Here is a 20,184-nt window from a genome sequence, read left to right as displayed (position 1 = left end):
GGTGGTACGGGATCTGGAAGAAGCTTTCCAGCTCACATCTTACAGCCAGCTAAGCTGCTGTCACCATGTCGCCAGAAGAGTAATCAGGAATTGTCTCCCCTCCAGAATGGTGAGATCTCTCTGGCTGTAGTAGACTTGGGAGTCTGTGTAGTGTGTTACTGTTTCAGTCTCACACTACCTTTGGAGATATATTCTCTATGGAAAATTTTTAACCTGTATGCTTAGCCACATTGGCCCTATAGCTGGAATATCCTACTTCTGCACCCAGAAATGCATTTCTTTTTTTTCTATGCCTGTTGCTAGTCTTCCTTTAGACTTTCTGTCCCATGTAGTCTCTCTGCAGTCCTGTTGGTGGCAATCCAGCCTGGATTTTGTACTGGGTTTGGTAGTCACTTCTGTATGATTTGCTGTAGTTCTTTGTGTGTGACAGCACGTAATCTCAGATTTCCGTCTGCTGATGGTGCAACCCAGTCTCCATCACCTTTAATGGTGGGACCAACGAAAACTAGAAATTCAGTGCCTCTGCAGCCCGTGCTGCAGACAAACCAGGATGTCTGTAGGCTGCGTACTCTTGCTTTGAGCCCATCTTCCCAGCAAAGGTTTTTCTAAAAGCTTTGGGAGCAGGTTTCCATTGGGTTTCTTTGAATACACAGGAAGTGGCTGAAGAAGTTTTGGGTGAAATTATGTGGTGCCAGATAGCAAGATGAACTCAGTCTTGTGTCAGAATCCATAGGCTTCAGAAGTTTAATGGGTCAGTAGCTCAATTCTGGTTGTTGGGAGGAAGAAAGGAGCCTACCTTCCTCCCAGAGAACACAGAGCACAACTGAGAAAAACTGTGTCATCTCTCAAAGGCAACCAATTCCTCCTGCACACAAAGACTTGGAGAGTTCCCATGGGAAAATTGGTCTGCGTCATGGTTTTAGCTGGGATGGAGTTAATTTTCTTCACTGCAGCTGTTACAGTGCTGTGCTTTGGGCTTCGTATGAAAATAATGTTGATAACACACCAATGTTTTAGTTGTTGCTGGGCAGCGCTTGTACTAGTCAAGGACTTTTCTACCTTTCCATGCTCTGCCAGGTGCACAAGAAGCCAGGAGGGGAGGGGGCACAGCTAAGAGAGCAGATTCAAACTGGCCAGAGGGATATTCCATATCATGTAACGTCATGCCCAGTACATTAACTGGGGGGAGCTGGCTGGGGCATGCAGCGATCGCAGCTCAGGGACCTGCAGTGTTGGTCGGCAGGCGGTGAGCAATTGCATCACTTGTGAGGTTTTTTTGCTTTTTTCCAGGCTTCATTTCTATTTCTCATTATTTTCTTTTTTATTATATTATCATCATCATTATTATTATTTTTACTATAATAATAATCATAATCATAATCATAATAAGCATTAAAATTATCATTACCATTATTACTATTACTATTTTATGTCAATTATTAAACTGTTCTTACCTCAACCCATGAGAGTTTTCTTGCTTTTGCTCTTCCAATTCTCTCCCCCAACCCACAGAGGTGGGGGGAGTGAGCGAGCAGCTCCGTGGTGCTTAGTGGCCAACTGGGGCTAAACCATGACAGTCTGTCCTGCCCAGGTGACACTAGAAAAAACAGCACAGCTGAAGAATTATTTCAAAGCAGTGATCTGCTGGGACAGATAGCTAAGCTCACATGGCAGAACTCTCTCATTAAAGCTCAGCTGAGCAACTTCAGAGGCTTCTCTGAAGACACAAGTGACTGCCTACATCAGCCAGACCCAATACGAAATGCAAATTCTAGTCAAGGCTCTTCACAAGGATGGGTGAGTATTTAACAGAAAAGGAAGACTGGATTTCCATTTCTGCTGATCTGCTCTCCCATAGCTTACTGACGCTTTAAGACTGTTTCTTTCCTTTTGTCAGTTGCTTTAAGGAAAAGAGTAGCAAACCAAATATTCTTTTCATTCATTTTCTTGGAGACTTGTGATTTTTATCTTTCCTTAAGGAGCTCAACAGTAGTTGTTCATATTGGGCCTATGTTGTACATGAGTGCTGAAAAGTGTGCAGCACATTTCTAAGTTCAGGGTAAGGTTATGCTGCAAAAAGAGGTGTGATTGCAACATGATCGGGTATACCTCCTGTAGCTTGCATAATATTAACGATGAAAGCACTGCACCAACCTGCAGGTTCTTGTCAAGCTTCTAAAATATATATTTAAATCCATGCCATACATCTCTTCTGCTACTGTGACCCCAAAATCCATGAGATTAAGGTTGGTGCAAGTGCCTCTCTTGTAAATACTTATTAATTGTAGTGCATGTACTAGTTGGATCTGTCTTGCCTGTCCTGCTGTGTGGTGAAAAATCCCCAAATCTCTGGGAAAGAGAGAACTTGAATGCTTCAGCTCACATAAAAAAAAAAAAGTTTAATCTGCAACTAAGCAGCTCTTCAGTGGCACCCCAGTGAGTGGAGTTAACATCACTGAAATGCCTAATCCTGGCCTTTGCTACTGTCTTTACTTTTGTTCCATCAGAGTAGCTGAATTACTGTTCAGTTAAGGATCCTACAGATTTTAAATTTCCTCATGCAAATGTAGGCTGTGTTGTCACATTCCACATTGTTTTATGCTGTGCAATATTAAGTCATTTTGTTGTACAAGATGATGCAAACTTTGTTGTTTTTGTGGAAGTAGTTACTGGAGGGGGAGGGGAAGGGGTCAAAGTGGACAAAAACTTGATTTAAAGATGAAATCCAGGATACTTCTGCTAGAAATCTGCTTTTGCTTCCGCACACCATCTTGAATATGTGTCTCTCTGGCTAAATATTTTCTTAATTATGCTTAATTACTGGATGGTTGGGGGGTTTCTTTTGGGTAATTTTTTTTACGATACAGACAACAGCTGTTTTCTCCTATTTGTAGGAAGACCAATATTAAAATATTGTTGTGTTATTCAATTAAGGACCTAGATACAGGACAGTGAAAGGGACAAAATCAGGTTTTCCACAGGAGGTGTTATGTAGTTATGTTTACTTTCAGTTTGAAAATTAAATGCATAGAAGTACTTGAAATATATTGCATGCCCTCCCTGAAGGTGCAAAGTTTAAGTTTTTAATTGGAAGTCATTATCCAGTTACTCAGTAGAGTCACCTTGTGGTATCGAAGAGCTTGGAGGAAAGAATAGCAGAGCTGAATTGTCAGAGTACAGAAGCATGTGATAAACTTGCAGCTAATAGATAGGCAGAAATTAGCTGCTGCTGATATGGCCCCTCTGATGATATCTCCTGTCCTGCCCCATCCCTAAATTCTACTGGTAAGTACTCAGCTTCAGGAGAAACAAAATCTAGTAAGGCAATCTTTTTCCGCTTTTGGGAGTTCCCTGTCCCCATCTGACTGGATCAGTGGTTGTGGTCAGCAGTACGCTTGCTGTTAATGACTATGTGGTACAAACGCTCCTTACTTCAGAGAGCTAAAAACAAATCAGCTAAACATCTCCTGAAGTTAGTTTCTTAGTAATTAGTCTGCTGCAAATATCATGCTTCATGGTAAATCTGTTCTTTGCTACGTCCTTGGCTGCAGAACAGTTCTGCTACATAGTCACTGATGGGTAGAACTAGGCTTTTTAATCAATGCTCTCTGCTGCAAATCTTTTATAAAATGACAAAGTATTTACATCAGGCGTCTAAAATTCATGGCAAAGTGGTTATCTGATTCTTAACCACATCTTAGTTTTTGGCCTTTTGGGTGCTCTTTCCATCAAACTATCTTGCTGAGTTACTGCCAGTGCTAAGAGAAAGAAATAACTGAAGCTTCCAGTTATCTGAAGAGATAAATTGGGGAAGGAAATATTCTTGCTGATTCAAGATTCATAGATCAGCTGCCACGTGTAACTATAAACAAAAATACTCTCCAGTAGGCCAGGGCTGCTTTATCTTTTCATGGGTTTATTGCAGTTACAAGCAGAACTGCATGTGAACATGCACACATGCTCTGCCTAGGACACCCGCCCTTTCCCCCTTCCTAAACCACAGAGGACGTATAAAGGGAAGACTCAAGGGAAAGAGGAAGGAGAGACCACGTGTGTGTGCACGTGCACACAAGTGCGTGTGCAATGGCTCATGCAGTGGAATCATAACACTTCTATGGCTGTTGTAACATAAATTCAGCATGACAGGTAAAATCTTAAAGCAACAAAGTACAGAAACTGGAAGTTTCTACGCCTCTGCCAAAAAGCAGAAGGTTTATCCATGCAAGAATCATTCTATATCTATGCACGCTGCCTATAGTTGCTCCGAGTGTCTGCTTTCAGTATCTATCGTTTTTGGAGAGTGGGTATGGGGTTGAACAGATCTTCAGCCTGATGTTTTATGTCTGGTCTGTACATTCTATGCAATTATGAAGAGTCATGTGATGTCTCTCAAAAAACGGGAAAATGAGATGAATGTTGTGCAATGTTGCTGGGTTCTCATCAGAATCAAGTTGTTATTTATTGCCTAGAAAATGCAAGGAGGACAATGGAGGAGTCTACTCCCATGGCAGTTGCTATGGACAGCTCCAGAGAAGACAGTACTTCCCCTGCCAGTATGTCCAGTATAAGAAGGTAAAAGTTAACCCTTTACTATTTCATTTTTATAGTATTTTGATTACCCATGCAGCAGAACTTAAACGCAATGGGAAAACTGCGTTGTTTTTCTTTGGCTTCATGGACTTTCCCTGACTTCATCACACTCAACTCTGTGGAAATGAGACAAAGGTCAAATAGCTTTTGCACAACTTCCATTGTTTGTATTTAAAATGCCTTCAGTGTGACATAAGATAGTTGACATTTTTTTGTTGAAGACTGTTGATGAGGGGTCCTAACTCAGCATCCGAGACACGATTCTAGTAGTCACTTCCATTTTTCACTTTTTCAATCTCAGTTTGAATGTCTACAGGTCTGTAGGAGACTCTAAAAAACCTTGTTCACTGGCAAGTGCCACATCAGAAAGCGTGAAATTAACTCCTGTCAGCCAAAGGCCAAAGGTAAGACTGAAAAATCTTTATCTAGAAAGTTTCAGTGTAGTGTCATATAAGAAAAAAGCTAAACAGATAAAGAAGGGGAAGGAGCTTAGTCGTACCTTAAATCTACAGAGGCTAGTAGGGATCAATTCATGGCAGCGTGGATCCTGGACAATTGGTAAGGGGAGACCTGAGTGCTAGTGGCATTAGTTGTTTGCTGCTGCAGAGCTGTTGTTTGTATGTGAATAATCCTATAATTGCATTTTCTGCTGTGGGAACTTTATGTGTTAGAACTGTGAACCTGTGGCAGTCTTTCACTGGTGGCTGCAGCAAATTTCAAGTATTCTTTATGATGTACTGGTAAAGACACATATAAAAGGCGAGCAAGCTCTTACCTAGCTGTTGCACAAGTCAGTTGCTGAAGGATGAATAAAAACAAATGCAAAGAGAAATCACCAATCTGGATTTCTGATGCCTGATGTGCACAGAGAAGAATAGACTGCAGCGAGATGCTCTCATGGAGAACTCCAGGCAGTAGTACAGTCTGGCGAACCAGTCACAGATCTGTTTGTATGCTTGAAAGCAACCATGGGGAGATATTAATATTGTCCTTCTTGATGTCCAAAATAACCTAAATTAGGAGTGATAAAGAGAAACAAAATTAGGGCCCAAGACTCCCTATCCTGACAGCAGAGTATACATCCCCAGAGGGGACATTCGGAATATTTAAAGTAGATGTGGCTTAAACTAGGTGTTGTGACTACCTCCGTGTGCCTATGGGAGGCGATCGCTATGTATCAGTAAACCGATATGAAAACTGATACCAGTAAACTGATACATAGCAATCCCACACAAGTCAGCACTACCTAGCAAGTCGGGGGAAATCTATGATGTATGAATTTGAACTGGTTTCTTCTTTTGCAGGTTGAAAAGCCCGAAGAAGAAGGCTGGTTTGCATTGCTAGTGCATGTTAGGTAAAGGAAGATGCGCTCAAATCCTAAATATTTTGTTTTTTTTTTTTTAATGAACCACAATTAGGTCACAATAGTCCCCTCTCCAGATGTAGTTTAACTCTGAAGTGCTTTCATGTCAGTGCCAGTGGTATAAAAAGGTCCATATGCTTATTGTATTTGTGCCATACAGAGCACTATAGGAAGTCCTGGGAATGAGTTTCTGAACTGGACATGCTGCTGTGGCATCACCCCGTTTCACTGAATAAATATTTCGCAAGACCATACACTGAGGCTGCTGTAACAATACAAATGAGCATCTGATGTCTGTGTTAGATACACTGAAGACAGGAGGTTTTAGAAAATGCATCTGAAACTTTGATTTCCCCAGACAATTCCTCCACACCCTGTGACGGGGGTAGGCAGCCTTCTACGGCTCAGGCTGGGGTTGCAAGGGTTTCACAGCTAAAAAGGAGCTGCAGCTGAGACGTAGCAGAAGTGTGTTTGCTGGAACTCCATAGGCTGGTCTAAAGCTGAAAGGGCTGCTGAGAAACTGTGTTTATTTCTTAGGTTTGTGGGATTTTTTTGCCTGTTCTAGACCAAGTAAGGAACTGCAGCTGTTGCCAGCAGTAGCACCTGATTTTTCATATCAGATGAAGGAGAAAATTGTAGTTCTTTGTCTCATCTTTATTTTTCATTTGTGTTAAATCGTAGAAAGGCTGGTATCATCTAGTCCCACTGCTCTATCAGTGCAGTTTGTTTTATTGCCGATGACTTTCTGATTTTTGCATGATAAATGTTTTGCTGCCTTGCTTCCTTTTTTCCAGGCCTTTCATGTTCTTCCTTTTTTGTCTTATGTGTTAGCAGAAGGACATTTGGTGAGCACAATAGTAAAAAGCGGGTATGGAGAAGAGCTGCAGCCTTTGTTTTCTCTTGTCCTCCTCTTCTGTCAGGTGTACCACATGGGAATCGTTTTTTCTTTGAAAATGTTTCCCTTGGACCCCGTGGGAAAGTTTCCTATACATATTTTGATTACAAAATTCTAAACAAAAAATTTCATTGCAAATAACAGTTTCATTTTACTTTCAGAAATGTGAAATATCTAGGGGGTTTTCTTGGGTTTTTGATTGTTTCCTTTTTCATAGTCATTAATTTTTCTACAGTTAAATGAAAGGAGGCTCTCTGTAATGTGTTGCCTTGTTTGGGTTTTATTTTGGTTTTGAAATACTAAATGGTGAATAAATAGCTGAGAGATGAAGTCCAGAAATGGATCTTGCTTTCTGTTTTTAAGCTTGCAGCCACTTGTTCCCGTTTCTAGAGAGAAACTGAAAATTCTCTAGGTCTGACATTTTAGTTTTTGTTTTACATTAGGGTTTAGGAGGACATACAAAGTCCATAAGCACTTCTTAAACAGAAAAGTCCAAATGAGAGAGTTTCCCTCTGAAACCTTTAGCTGTTTGGAATTGCCTACTCCCTTAAGAAGGCAATCTGGTACTGGTGATTCATGTTTTCTAGGTAGGTGTTAAGATAGCCACCCCTAATGATAATGATGTAGTTCTACATGTCTGAGTTGACAGGGACTGTTGCTGATGCTGGAAAGAAGGAGGTCTCTCTTACAGCCTGAAGAACCTCTGTGATTATGGCACAGAGAGGGGAAGGCTACCATGACAACATAATGTCTAATTTAAGGATGCATTTAGAGCCACACTTAATACCAAAAGGGAGAAGAAAGTGCAGAGCTCTATAGGTCCAGAATACTGGAATATTTTACTACTGCAAGATGCTTAATCAGCTTAATGCATTAATACAAATTTGCTGCTTTATTTATCTTAGCCTTTTTCAATACTTTTTCTAAGGCTGAAATTTGTGTATACCGCAAGAAATTTAAGTGCCTGAGGCTAATTAAACCCCATGGTACCTGAGTGCCTTGCTTTTGCCAACATTTGGGATGTTTTTATCTGCGACTTGTTTCTCTAAGAACACAAGACATAAGAAGTTTTATGTCATAAAGGAAACTTCAGGCACACAGCTTTAGGGATGCTCCTCCTCAAAACTGAAATACAGTGGATATTCAGATCAGCTGTGACCTACATATGTTGCTTTGCAGTACCTATAGTGTAAAATACCCTTATTCTACCGTAATACCAGCATGTGATCACACTGGGGACTAACGAGCTTCTTTTCCAGAGGCTTATCCACACGTTTCTGCAGCCACAACTTATTTTGTGCCTTTGAATGGAAATACTGTAAACTGTCAAAGCTGGGTGAGGAATTCCATGCAGCACCATAGCTCCTGTGTCTCTCTAAACCTAGTCCCTGCACAACCCTTATTGAAACCAATGTTCTACAAACAAACCCTTCTGTTGAGGCTCGCAGTTTTAGCCTGCCGCAGAGATAAAGCTATGCCTCTAGGGACACAGAGGGACAGATGAAGTTTAAAAACTGGATCTACTGGATGGAAAAATATTTGTCATCATGTACCTGTGTAATGGTTAACCTGGGTAGGGGCAGGCCTGTGCTGTGCCGCGCTGCACATGCAGCATGGCCTCCAGCCTGAGTGCAGCACCGTACCCCTTGGCTCATTGTAACAGAGGAGCCTGCAGGCAGCTCCCACTTGGCCATAGCACCACCTGCACAGCCTTGCCTTTGTCTAACAGCGCAGCAAGAAGTTCCTACACGAACTTCTCTTCTGTAGAAATGATTAATGGCATTTTTCTCTTGTAAGAAAACCATATTATAGCTTCAATGACCAAAAAGGAGCTTCTCTCCACGTACGGGACCTGCACAGCATGCTGTGCATATCCAAGGTCTCTCTGATGAGGCTTGAACGTGGGGTTCCCAGCATCTGGAGGGACATAAAACTATTCTGTCTTATTAAAACAGTTATTTTATTAAGCCATTTGTTGTTGGGCCTTTCTTGCTGAGATCCAGAAACAATCCTGCACCGTCTCTCTCAGCACACACACTTCCTACTTCTTTGATTTGCTGGGGCTGTGCTTCACTTCCAGCACAACCAGCAGCGATGCTTCTGCTGAGCAGAGCTCACAGAAGTGCCTTGAAGCTGGAAAAATCCCTGCTGTTCTGTGCATGGCACCTAGCTCATTTCCCTAAGGCATTGTATTGCATAACACACGCACAGCATTTTGCTGGGATACTTCATTAGCCTAATTCTTAGGGTAGACCAAGGGCTGGCTGGCTGGGGCAGCATGTACAGCTGTATGAATGCCTTTTCTCAGTATGCAAGATGACAGTGCAGGCACAAGCGTGGCTGCCCGTTCCACAGGGCCTTCCTGGGCCTGCAAAACCCTAAATGTGGAATGAAGTAAACAGAACAAATCTGGATATAGAGAGGAAAATAGAAAAAAACCAAACCTGGCACCTTATAGAAAACAAGGACATGCAGGTTGGCTGGGAGGCACGCAGCTGCTGCACTCCTGGCTTTGCCATTTTGGAATTGCAGACACGTGCCAGTAGAGTCTCTCTCGGAAGAGGCATGGGAATAATTCTTCACATATTAAAGATGTCCCTTTGCATGATACATGTTTAGCTTTTGACACAGTGTTCGTTATCTAAAGAATCTGAGATTTCAAAAAAAGCATTCCTATCCAATTTTTTAGGTGGGGAAACTGAGGCACACAGCAAGCTGTGGAAAATTCTACGTTTCCTAGTCCCATCACAACACTGCCTCACCCATGGGCTGGTCTCAGTGATACTGGGCTCCAGGACTATGAAGGATGTGCCTGAGTGGATGCAAGACTGAGGAGTCCTGGCTCACCTCTGCTCTTTAGAAGGGCAAGTTCTGATCAAGGAAATCCTCACGATATTTCTGTTTCTGCTGTTTAGGTGAGCACACCCCACCCTGACAGCTGCCTTGTACATGGTACTGTACCATGGCAGGATTCACAAACCTCCTGTTCTTTTGTCTTCCCTTCTGTGGGCCTTGAGCGCAGGGGTACTAATGGGAGGGGGGCTTTGCGTAACATGGAAGAAGTACACAGAAGTCTCTAAGGATAATCTCTTCTCCCCGGCTAATGATGGACAGATAGAAGTATTAATAAATATGTTCCTAGTATTTCAGTTCTTAGACATCTAAGTGCATTCATTGCCTCAGGAGTGTTTCTTCTGAGCACAAAAAACCACAGGTGATTCTCACCCTTCACTTCAAACCCACCATTTGCCCGGGTGAGAAGTAGGAAGGCATGGGGCAGGCAGAAAAAGGGAGCACACAGAACAAGTGCCTGGCTCCAGATTACAGCCAAGGTGCTTCTGAGCTGCCATGGCCTCCATTCACTGCAAAGAAGGGGACCTCCAGCTAAGGGTGGGGTGAAGCTGAACTGAAGATCTGCCAGGGCCAGGGCTTGTGCCTGTTCCTCTGCCCCAGTCTGCGGAGTACAGTTACTTCACCGTTAATAACAACTCGTCACAAGCTCCTATGTAGCCCCATCTTCTTGAGAACTGCTGGGTGCAGCTGAGACAGCACTGGAGAGGAAAAGGTCGAGTGCCTTTTTTCAGCTTGGTGAGCTTCAGCAGAAGCTTAAAAAAAAGCAAAAAGACCCTTGTGTCCTTGAGTGTCCATCTGTGTCTCCTCTGCACTCCCTTGCACAGCACCTGAGTGTTTCTGAGGAAGGAATAGGGAGCGAGGTGCTTAGGAAGACCCATCTTGGAGTAGAGAGGTGATCCAAAGCAGCCAAAATTCTTGTTGGGACATAATGTCTAACATTGTTATCAAGTCATCTTGTCTCACAATTACTGCACGTGTAGCCTCTCTAACCTCCGCAGCAACCAATTCACTTGCTAATAGTTAATCCAAAGGATGCTGCTAGAACATCATTCTTTTTCAGTTTCAAGGCTGCAAATACTTGATCATGATCTAAAACCTTGATCTCATTTTACAGCATAAAAGACACAGAAATGTTTGAGAGTATTGCACAAAGACGACGATGTCTTTGTCAAGCCATTACACATCAGAGGGATGTTAATGTCCGCTACAGGTTAAGTATTTACAGATCAGTAGGTTTAGGTAATTTGCACTCAGCAGTCCTAAAAAAAAAACTGACTGGAGATCTCCCTTGCTTCTTGACTTTTAATGCAACTTAGGGAACGTAAAGTCCAGAAGCCTCAAACCGCATTGTTTTCATGTTGGTATTCAAAAGGGCCAACAAGATAGGACACATAAGATAGACCCGGTCCTAGGCAAACTCATGGAGAAGCTGGTACAAAGTTGAGTCACTAGGGCTGAATGCAGCACAATATATGAGTAACATTAGTGCTAGTCAACATGGTTTTATAGAAAAGAGCTTTCTTTTAAAATAAAAAAAAAATCTGATTTCATTCTTTGAGGAACTTACAAATCAGACGGATAAAAGCAGTTGTGTAGATACCAGCAAAGTCCAAGGAGCTTCATGTAGGACTTCAGTGACATTCTGATTTCAGAGCCTGCCTTCTACAGTATCCATAATTCCCAGGCGAAGTGAAATGACACAGTGATCAGTCAGCCTCCGTGGGCAGCCACAGGGAAGCCCAGCTGTGTGGCACTATTACTATTCAGGTGTCACTGGTGTCGCTCCTTGGCCCTTTAGCAAGTTCACTGGTGATCCGAAGGAAAAACTGCGAATGCCAAATGGCAACCAGCAGGCCAGCAAAAGATCTGCAAAGGCCCGTGGGAGGCCGCAAGCAGAGTGGGCTCCGTCAGGTGGTGAAGTTTTGAGCTGGAAGGACTGGAAATACAAAATCTCCCCCCGGCAGGTTGGGGAAGGGGGCCCTTTCCCAGGTGACCAGCTCGGAAAAGACAAGAGCTGTCAGAGGCAGCAAGTAGCAGGGGAGGCTCCTCAGTGCCTTGGCAAGGAGGATGAGGGCACGGTGGGCTGTTGGGTCTCCTTGGCCCACCTTCCCCTCCCAGGCGGCTGAAGGAGTGGTGTGTGGATGGGTGCAGCAGGCAGGGACCCATGCAGAACCAGCCACAGCAGTAAACCTGCGCGTGTCTTCCAGTTTGTTCGATCCCAATCGGGTTTTTGTCCTCCCCAGATGATGCTCTGTACTCACATGGGGACCAGCAAGTTGCTAGTGGTTGGTCAGTCAGGCTTGTTCGGGTGAGGCCATTAAGTCCAATATCAGGGCACCCTTTGCCCATGGCAGTGTCCACTCACTGGTTTGCAGCTCATCTTAGCATCACTGAGTGGGGAGGCTGGCAGCGCTCCAACTGGCATGGGTGTGGGCAGAGGCATGGGTGCTGGCAGTGGCCTGAACTATATTTTCCACTAAGGGATATTAAAGCTCATTTACCTCAGTGAATTTAAAGCTGGTGAAAATCACCAGACTGATGGCTGAGGAGCCTGGTACCTCCCATTCCTCTCCAGAAGTGACGGATGGTGAGCAATACCCTTTTGAGATACCTCCTGCCAGCTCTTACTTTGCAGGGCTTACTGCCTTCCTGCTGCCTTTGTCGCAGCAGGCTCTGGGCGTTATTGCAGGTATCCCACCACTGGCAGGCTCCATGAAGGGGCTGCTGGAAGTAGCAGCCTGACAGCCCATTCCCTAGGCCAAGGTGGGGCACATGATTCTTGTGTCTGAAAACAATGCTGAGAGCAGGCAGAGAGCCTTAAAGCAGCCTCTGCTGAGCTGCTTCCAGATGCTGTCCTCTTTTGTGTGGAGCCTTGTCCTCAGGAGGCCACAAGTCCCTTCATGCAGAGTGAATTTCAGTGGAGGCAGGAGGGAGCAGCGCACACTGTGACTTGCAGCCTGTACAGACTGGTGTTCGCACGGGGTCTCGGGTGTTTACATTTCATATCCAAGATGCATGAAGTGATGTGTGGCTGCTCCCTTCTAGGAAACAGAAGAAGATGGCCTCTCACAACTGTGACAGAGCTAGAGAACACCAAGAATTTTTTCCCGTCAGGCCAGAAAGGCTCTCTTCTTCCCTTCCCATCCCACAGAGGAGCTACGGCTGTTCTGCAAGCAGTATGACAAGCCTGTGTGCCAGGACTCTGTTGTAGACAGGCACCACCAGCCACCCTATGACTTCACTAGCAATGTCATCTACAGGCATGGGGATGCCCTGCAGGTGCTGCTGAAAAGCACCCAGCAGCATGTGGGCACCCTGGTGGGTGTGCTGATCCAGACTGATGATATGGCAGTGCTGTTTGCAGTCATGCAGAGGCCATGGCCACAGAGATGTCTGTTTACCAGTGGATATGGTATGTGAAAGCAGTTGAAGAACACCAGGACCAGCTGCTGAAGCTGCTGGAGGACTTGAAGGTGCAGAAGGCCCAGCTGCAGCAGCTGCTGCTGGACATGAGGACAGGCATGGAGTTCACAGAGCACTTGCTGATGAGCAGCTCAGACCTGGAGATCCTCATCACCAAAAGGGTGATGGTGAGCCACCTGGCAAAGCTGAACAGCGTTGCTTACAACAGCTACCCCAGCGTGGATGACAGGATCCAGTTTTGTCCCCAGGAGAGGGCCAGGCAGTGTTGTGGCTATGAAGTTTTTGGGGTCATTCTCAAAGTAGTTGATCCAGCCAGATGTCCCCTGTGTGGGGTAGGTAATGGGGTGCTGTGCAACAGCTGAATGGGGACGCACTGCTCCCTGAAGTCATCCCTCTGTTGTCTATTCCCATGTAGTGTGTACCTTAAGGCACTGTTGGGTCCTTGCTGTCCAGGCACTGACTAGGGGCAGAGGTTGCTCTGCCAGAGGTTGCATTGTGTACAAATGTACAGAGTGTACTGGAGGTACAGAGCGAACAGGAGCTGCCCTCCGCAACATCACTGACCTCAGCATGGGGCTGAGGTGCGAGGAGAACAACCCTTAGGCTGAAGGCCACAGCTTACTCAGGAGCTGGGCATGGCACCTGCAGAGGCAGGATGTGATGCCCTGCTGGTGGCCCTAGCTGTTCTGCAGTATGGGCCCAGGCAGATCCCTTCTGGCTGAGCAAGTACGCTCATTCCACTTATAGCTTCTGCTGAGATTGCCATGGGAATAACCAGCATTGATGGTTTCATGGACATTTGCTTACTAAGGACTTGGAACAGGGCCAGCAAAGAGATAATGTTCAGACCAGTCCACAGAGCACTGCCAGCTCTGGTCAGTAATGGCCTGCGCAGGGCAAATAAGACAGACCCAGGGTTCGTTGAATTCCTTGCATGCCATACTGTAAGTGCTGAGGTCTCTGGGGCTCCACATTACACAGTGGGGCTGTTCCTTCTTCTGGGTTGCATGGTACACCTGGAGGACTTCTGGGAAGATGCCAGCTGAACTCAGAGAGGCAGGCAGGAAGATCACCCTGGTCCATACAGACCTCTGGGCTAAACCTACACAACATCTCTCAGAGCCTGTGGATGTCCTCTCTCTCCTGATCCCCAGCCCTATATTTACTTTCCCCTGTGAGTGGAAGGAGCTGTACACCCCAGCAGCAAAGTCCTGGCTGTGCTCTGATGGGACTGAAGCACTGCAAAATAGGTGGGAGGTGGCGGTCATGGGTGGTGTGAATCCTTTCTCCTGTTTCTCTGCCTTGCAGATCTCCACAGTGCCTGTCAGAAGTGATATCCCCAAAAAAATTTAAGTTTTTGAATTTTCTGCTAAGCCATATTAATGAAGCATCTGAACTTGGAAAAACAGAATTTGACTGCCAGAGAATGGAACTTTGAGACAGGGAAGCACTTGTTTTACAACTATATCCCTGAGGAGAGCTGAGACTCTGATCAAAGCAAATATCCTGCCTCAGAAGACTCTGAGAATGGGGTGATAAAGTGTATAGTCAAGGAGAACAACTAACTGGGATGTTGATGAGAACTAAAAAAAGGTACCCTTTAGATGAACTATCCTCATTATAATACTAAAAATCATGCTCATAGGCCAGGAACCCCCTCTCCCCCCTCCCCAAATATAAGACCCTTACTCTCTCTGAGCACGCATGGTAAATTAAGAGAGAGCTGTACCTTTAAGTTGAAGCAAGAAAGAAACTAACCAACTATTATCTGAGGTGTGTGAATATTAACTGTGACACATTTAACTGTATAAATGCCTTGTAGTTTCTCGGTGCAGGGTGCTAGCTTTGCGGGTTACCACCTAGCACCAACCTTTGCACAAAAAATAATTAAATAAAATACCTCTGCTCTTCGTGAGTTTGGCATTTTGCATACTGGGTGAATCAACCCACATTTTGAGAAAAGAACCAGCTGACTGGCTTTGCTCTGCTCTGCAATGACACTGTGGGGAGGAGCAGACGGGGCAAGGAGGAGAGGCCGTGCGGGTCACCATCACCCACAAGGACAAGAAAGACTGGTGGGTATTTCACCTGAGGACTCCCCGGTCACTGGGTGTGCCTTTCTGCCTCCCTTACCCTGTCTCCCTCCTTTGGGCAGGTGGGAGGATGTGCTTCACCATGTGAGTCAGAATCTATAAGGGAAAAGACGCTACTCTTCTTCCCACCAGTATAGCAGTGCTGCCTACTAGTTGTATTTGGCTGAGTGGAGCTTGACAGTGCTGGCTCACATTTGTATTGAGTCTTTGAATGGTTTGGGACTTCATAAAGGATTCTACTCTCGATGGGTGTTACACATTGTCAGAGTAAGCTGTTGCTCCTTCCCACCCCTACTAGGAGACACCCAGGACTCCTGCTTTTGCAAACATCTGATGAGCACAAAACATAGAAACCCCAGAGTGACTGTCCCAAGTCAGACAGACAGTCCACCAAACCCAGGAGCCTCAGAGTTGATGGAAGTTCATGTTCTGGAGAAAGAATCTGTGTTGGGACGTTATCGTGCTTTCTCCCATAGTTGCAAGCATTGAGCAATTCAACATGTTTAGAGATTTACTAGCAAAAGCAGGGAAGACTGCACTTGAGCTAAGTGTTTCCACAATGAGAATGACCAAGCAGAAAAAATTATTTTGTAACAGTTTCCAGGCAGCACTTATTACTATATATTGTGGTTTAGCCCCGGTCAGCAACTGAGCCCCACACAGCTGCTCGCTCACTCCCCCCACCCCCGTGGGATGGCTGAGTCAATCGGAAGGGCAAAAGTAAGAAAACTCATGGGTTGAGATAAGAACAGTTTAATAATTAAAATAAAACAGTAATAGTAATAATAATAACAACAACAATAATAATATAATGTAAAGGAAAATAATGAGGCAGGACAAAACCTGGGGTGGTGGATAACGAACCAACAAAACAAGTGATGCAACTGCTCACCACCCGCTGACCAACAATGTCAGTCCCCAAGCCACGATTGCTGCATGCCCCAGCCAGCTCCCCCCAGTTAATATACTGGGCATGACGTCATATGATATGGAATATCCCTTTGTCCAGTTTAGATCAGCTGTCCTGGCTGTGCCCCCTCCCCTCCTGGCTTCTTGTGCCCCGGCACAGCAGGGGAGGCTGGAAAAGTCCTTGAGTAGTGTAAGCACTACTTGGCAACACTTAACACCTACTTAGCAAACTACTTAGCAACAACAAAAACAATAGTGGGTTATCAACATAATTCTCATACTAAATCCAAAACACACTATAGCAGCTGCAGAGAAGAAAATTAACTCTATCCCAGCCAAAACCAGGACACTATAAAGCAGCCAGGCACAAACGCAGAGCCAATTGGGGGTCAGTTCTTAAGAAAAACATCTACTCTGTTTTGTACTACGTACAATATAGCTGGAGCAAGACGCCAGCATGACTTGTTCCAGGAACGCTGTTGGTGGGATGACCACATGAAAAAAGGGACAGGATGCTAAAACTCCTTGCTGTGGGGGAGTGTTGACATGTCACACAGAAGCAGTGCTGGCTGCACAGTTGCTTATCAATAGAGCATCATTGTTCAAGAACAGTGTTCCAATGTACCTCCCTTCCTTAGGTGCACATACGACATAGGAAGGTGTGCATGTGAGGATTATGTTGATTTTGCTTGGTGGGGTAGAGGTCGCTGTGGCCATGTTAACTCAGGTTCTTGTTCTTGTGCGTATGCAGTTTCTCTGTCCATTGCTGAAAGCCGTCTGGCTTTGTGTTGAAGCACAGTAGCTACAGAACAGCGTGAAGTATCACCACACAGTTCATGGCAGGAGATGATGTAGGCAACTGCATTGATGTGAAATGGTGGGTGGCGGGGAACACAACCTGCAAATCTGGATAATTATAAACTGTGGTGTGGTGGGGCACAAGAGACTAATTAGTGGGGATTAGGAAGAAAGCCTTCCCCTATACAGAGGTGCCTGATAATTGTCTGTGGAAAGCAAGCTCCTTCCGTCTTTCTGTGAAGCAGGCAATCAGTCCCTCAGTAACTAGCTGATGCATTCTCCCTGGCACTCTGTCCACCAGGGTTCCTTGTGAAACCCAGTGAGCTTCAGTTTGGAAAGGGAGAGTTCATCAGCAGGGACCTAGAACTCCTCAGAGCATTGAAGAGAAAAGTTAGGGTCAATGAGTTTGGGACAGTAGTTGAAGTGATTAAAACCTGCCCTGATTATGTCCTGTCTTATTCATTGGCTTTTCCAGAGGTAACTGCTCTCTGAAGCTGTGAATTTACCCTATTTCTGAGGGCTCTTATCTGATGGGATAACCTGACCTGTAAGTGTGCTGTCTGTCATCATCTGCTCCTTCAGTGCTCAGGGTTGCTACAAATCCTTGCAGTGCACCTAGCTTTGTGAGGCTTCCTTTGAATGGTTATTGCAGCTCCCTGTAGCAGGTGTTTGTGAAAGCTACTCAGTGCTTGAGCATTGCTCATGCATCCTGTTAAGCTCACTTGAGACCTGCAGCTGCTGGACAAGGTAGAGGGTAAGGAACCAACTAAAAATGAAGGCTGAACAGTGGTTCACATATACAGCAATTTTCTGCCAGTCACTGACCTCTTGGACTTCTCTCTGTTTGTAGTGCAGTAGGCCAATAGCATGATAATGGCAACAGGTCCTACCATATTTCCTACAGCCCTGAGGAGCCAGGCTTGTATGCTGTCTGCATCTATGTGAAAGGGCAGCATGTACAGGTAGCATTTCTTGTTTCTTTTGCACTGCTTTTTCTTTACCTGCTTTTCTTTTCTAAGTATTTTTTTTTAATCTCTCTAAGGATTATCTCTACCACTTTGCAGTTTAAGACTGGGCTTAGTGACCTGTAACTGACAGGATCACCCAGGTGGTTTTTGAAAACACAGGCACAACATCTAATAGCATCCATTGCAGCAGCCTCTCTGCTTGCTTGTCCTCTGCAGGACTCTCCATCCACTCTGATGGTGAAAAACAAGGCCCATGAGCATGGAGGCGTGTGTCACTGCTGCATGTTCTGCTCAGGCAGAGGGCAGACCAGAAAGCTGCTTGCTGTGCCTGTGGGGGGACCATGTCAGGTAAGTGCTCAGCTTTCCCCATGCTGCTGGCATCAGGAAGGTGTGTTGCATTTGGTCCTCCCTGGTGTAGATAGCTGTGAGCAGATACTCCAGCCCAACTCCTGCCTTGCACATGCATCAGGCCTGTGATAACTTGTGCGTACATATCTTCTGGTAGGATGGGACTGCAGCAGTGAGAAATGCAGCAGGACATGCTAAGGGGCTTTGCAGCATACCCCATAGATGGAGACCTTCAGCCAACTCTGCAGGGCAGGTCTGTCTTTCAGCCCTTCTCGGTGGGGCTAAACTGTTCCTGTTCCAGTGCTGGCAGGTTGGGAGCTTCTGGTCTGTGTCACACAGTGCCCAATGCTGTCCAATGGAGAAGCCTCACTCCTCATTTAGGATGAGCGTTCAACTCCCTTATTTGTTTAATATCAACCAGCTTCCCTGTCCTTGACCTGCATGTGTCATTGTGTGTTTTGCATGTTTTGATATAGAACCAGCCTCTTCCTTTTTCTGTGCTTGATCTGTATCTAGCTCTGGCCATAGCCACCAGTGGCAGTGGGGTTCTGCAGGCCTGTGTCTTGCATTACTCAACAGGAAAAGGGATAGAAATCTAAAACTTTTCCCAGCGATTGGAATGGGGAGGTACCCCTTGGTTGTTCTTTGCTTATGGACCCCTGGTAATTTTGGCCTTGAATAAGCTGTGTTCTCATCAGCACATGCCTCCCTGTCTTTGGCAAGTCCTAGGGCTGAAGTGCTCTCTGATATCCTCTCACACACTGGGATTTTCTGGCCCAATTCTGGTTCAGCTGATGGTACCTCTTCTTTTGCAGGTAGGTACCAAGGCTGAGGCGATGGACACAAAGGTCACTCTGGCTGCCCCCACTGGTCGTGCTGTGGGGAAGTGAAGGAGGGCTCAGAATGTTTGGGTGGGCCTCCCAGCGACACCTCACAGAGGAGTTTGCTCAGAACAGCGGTGCTCTGGCTCCTCTGGCACTGCTGCTGGCTGCTGCATGACTACAAACCATGAGGATCCCCGCAATCACTGCATGGCCTCGCTGCCAGAAAACATCATCGTGATGGGTGTGAACTGAGAAAGGGAATGAGGGAAAATAAAAATTTGTCTTATATTCCACCCGGGGCTGTGTAGGCAAAGTTGTTTTGTGCCTGAACAGGCACAAACACTGGGCATTGTGCTGGTGCCTACACTTTCAAGGACTCAAGGCCTGTGGGGTCAGGCACTAAGGGGAAACTAACTCTGAGCAATTACCTCACAGGAGGATCAAGATTTGTCTTATTCCACAGGCTTGACTATCTCTGCTGTCCCTCTTGAAGAAAGCAAAGCTGTTTGTTGGGGTACATTCCGAAGGGCTCGTGTTCATGCCTTGGAAAGGCTTGGCAGCTTGAATATGGCTTTTGCCTCCACCTCAGATACACAGCTGGATTCTGGCCTTGATTCTGCACATATAGCACAGTCACACTCCTGGGAGCTGCAGTTGTTGTTTGCAGATCTCATATTTTCTCCAAGTGAGCTGTAGTCTCATTACACCCTTCCTGCAAAGTAAGAGCAAGATGGGTTAGTAATATATCTGAAGGCAATCCAAGGAAAACCCATGGCACTGGTGGGAACAGGAATTAGAATGTAATTCAGTCTGTATGTTTTCCATGGAGATGGTGTGGGACGTAGTGCTACTGGGCGTGATACAGGAGCCAGGAGAACACCCAGCTCACTGAAGGAAGACTGGGGACAGTTTGAGCATTGGTAGGAACCATGGGCACAGGTTTGCAGGTGCCCTGAACTGAAGCAACAAGAAAAAAGAAGCAGAAAGGGATGGAATACAGCAAAACTCCTGGATTTGGCTTCTGCAGTCTTGGCAAGGCTATTTTTAGAAGGAGAGCATGTGCCATTTTCCACAGGGGAGGGGATATGTATCTTCTGGGCTTGTACATGTGCTGCCAACC

At 45.4% G+C, this 20,184-nt stretch overlaps 1 long non-coding RNA gene and 1 pseudogene across 1 annotated transcript; both read left to right on the top strand.

Moving 5' to 3' along the window:
* Positions 1–11,533: 11,533 nt before the first annotated feature.
* Positions 11,534–15,021, top strand: LOC135312521 (E3 ubiquitin-protein ligase TRIM45-like; annotated as a pseudogene).
* Positions 15,022–17,764: 2,743 nt separating this feature from the next.
* On the top strand, positions 17,765–19,351 carry LOC104047267 (uncharacterized). Its single transcript, XR_010371030.1, has 3 exons — positions 17,765–17,886; positions 18,109–18,240; positions 19,056–19,351. It is a non-coding gene; the product is annotated as an uncharacterized LOC104047267 (long non-coding RNA).
* Positions 19,352–20,184: the final 833 nt, after the last annotated feature.

The sequence above is a fragment of the Phalacrocorax carbo genome, chromosome 1, assembly GCF_963921805.1.
Source record: "Phalacrocorax carbo chromosome 1, bPhaCar2.1, whole genome shotgun sequence".
NCBI classification, from domain to species: Eukaryota; Metazoa; Chordata; class Aves; order Suliformes; family Phalacrocoracidae; genus Phalacrocorax; species Phalacrocorax carbo.
The sequence above is the reverse complement of the archived record's forward strand: the minus strand, read 5'-3'. Positions and strand labels throughout refer to the sequence as shown.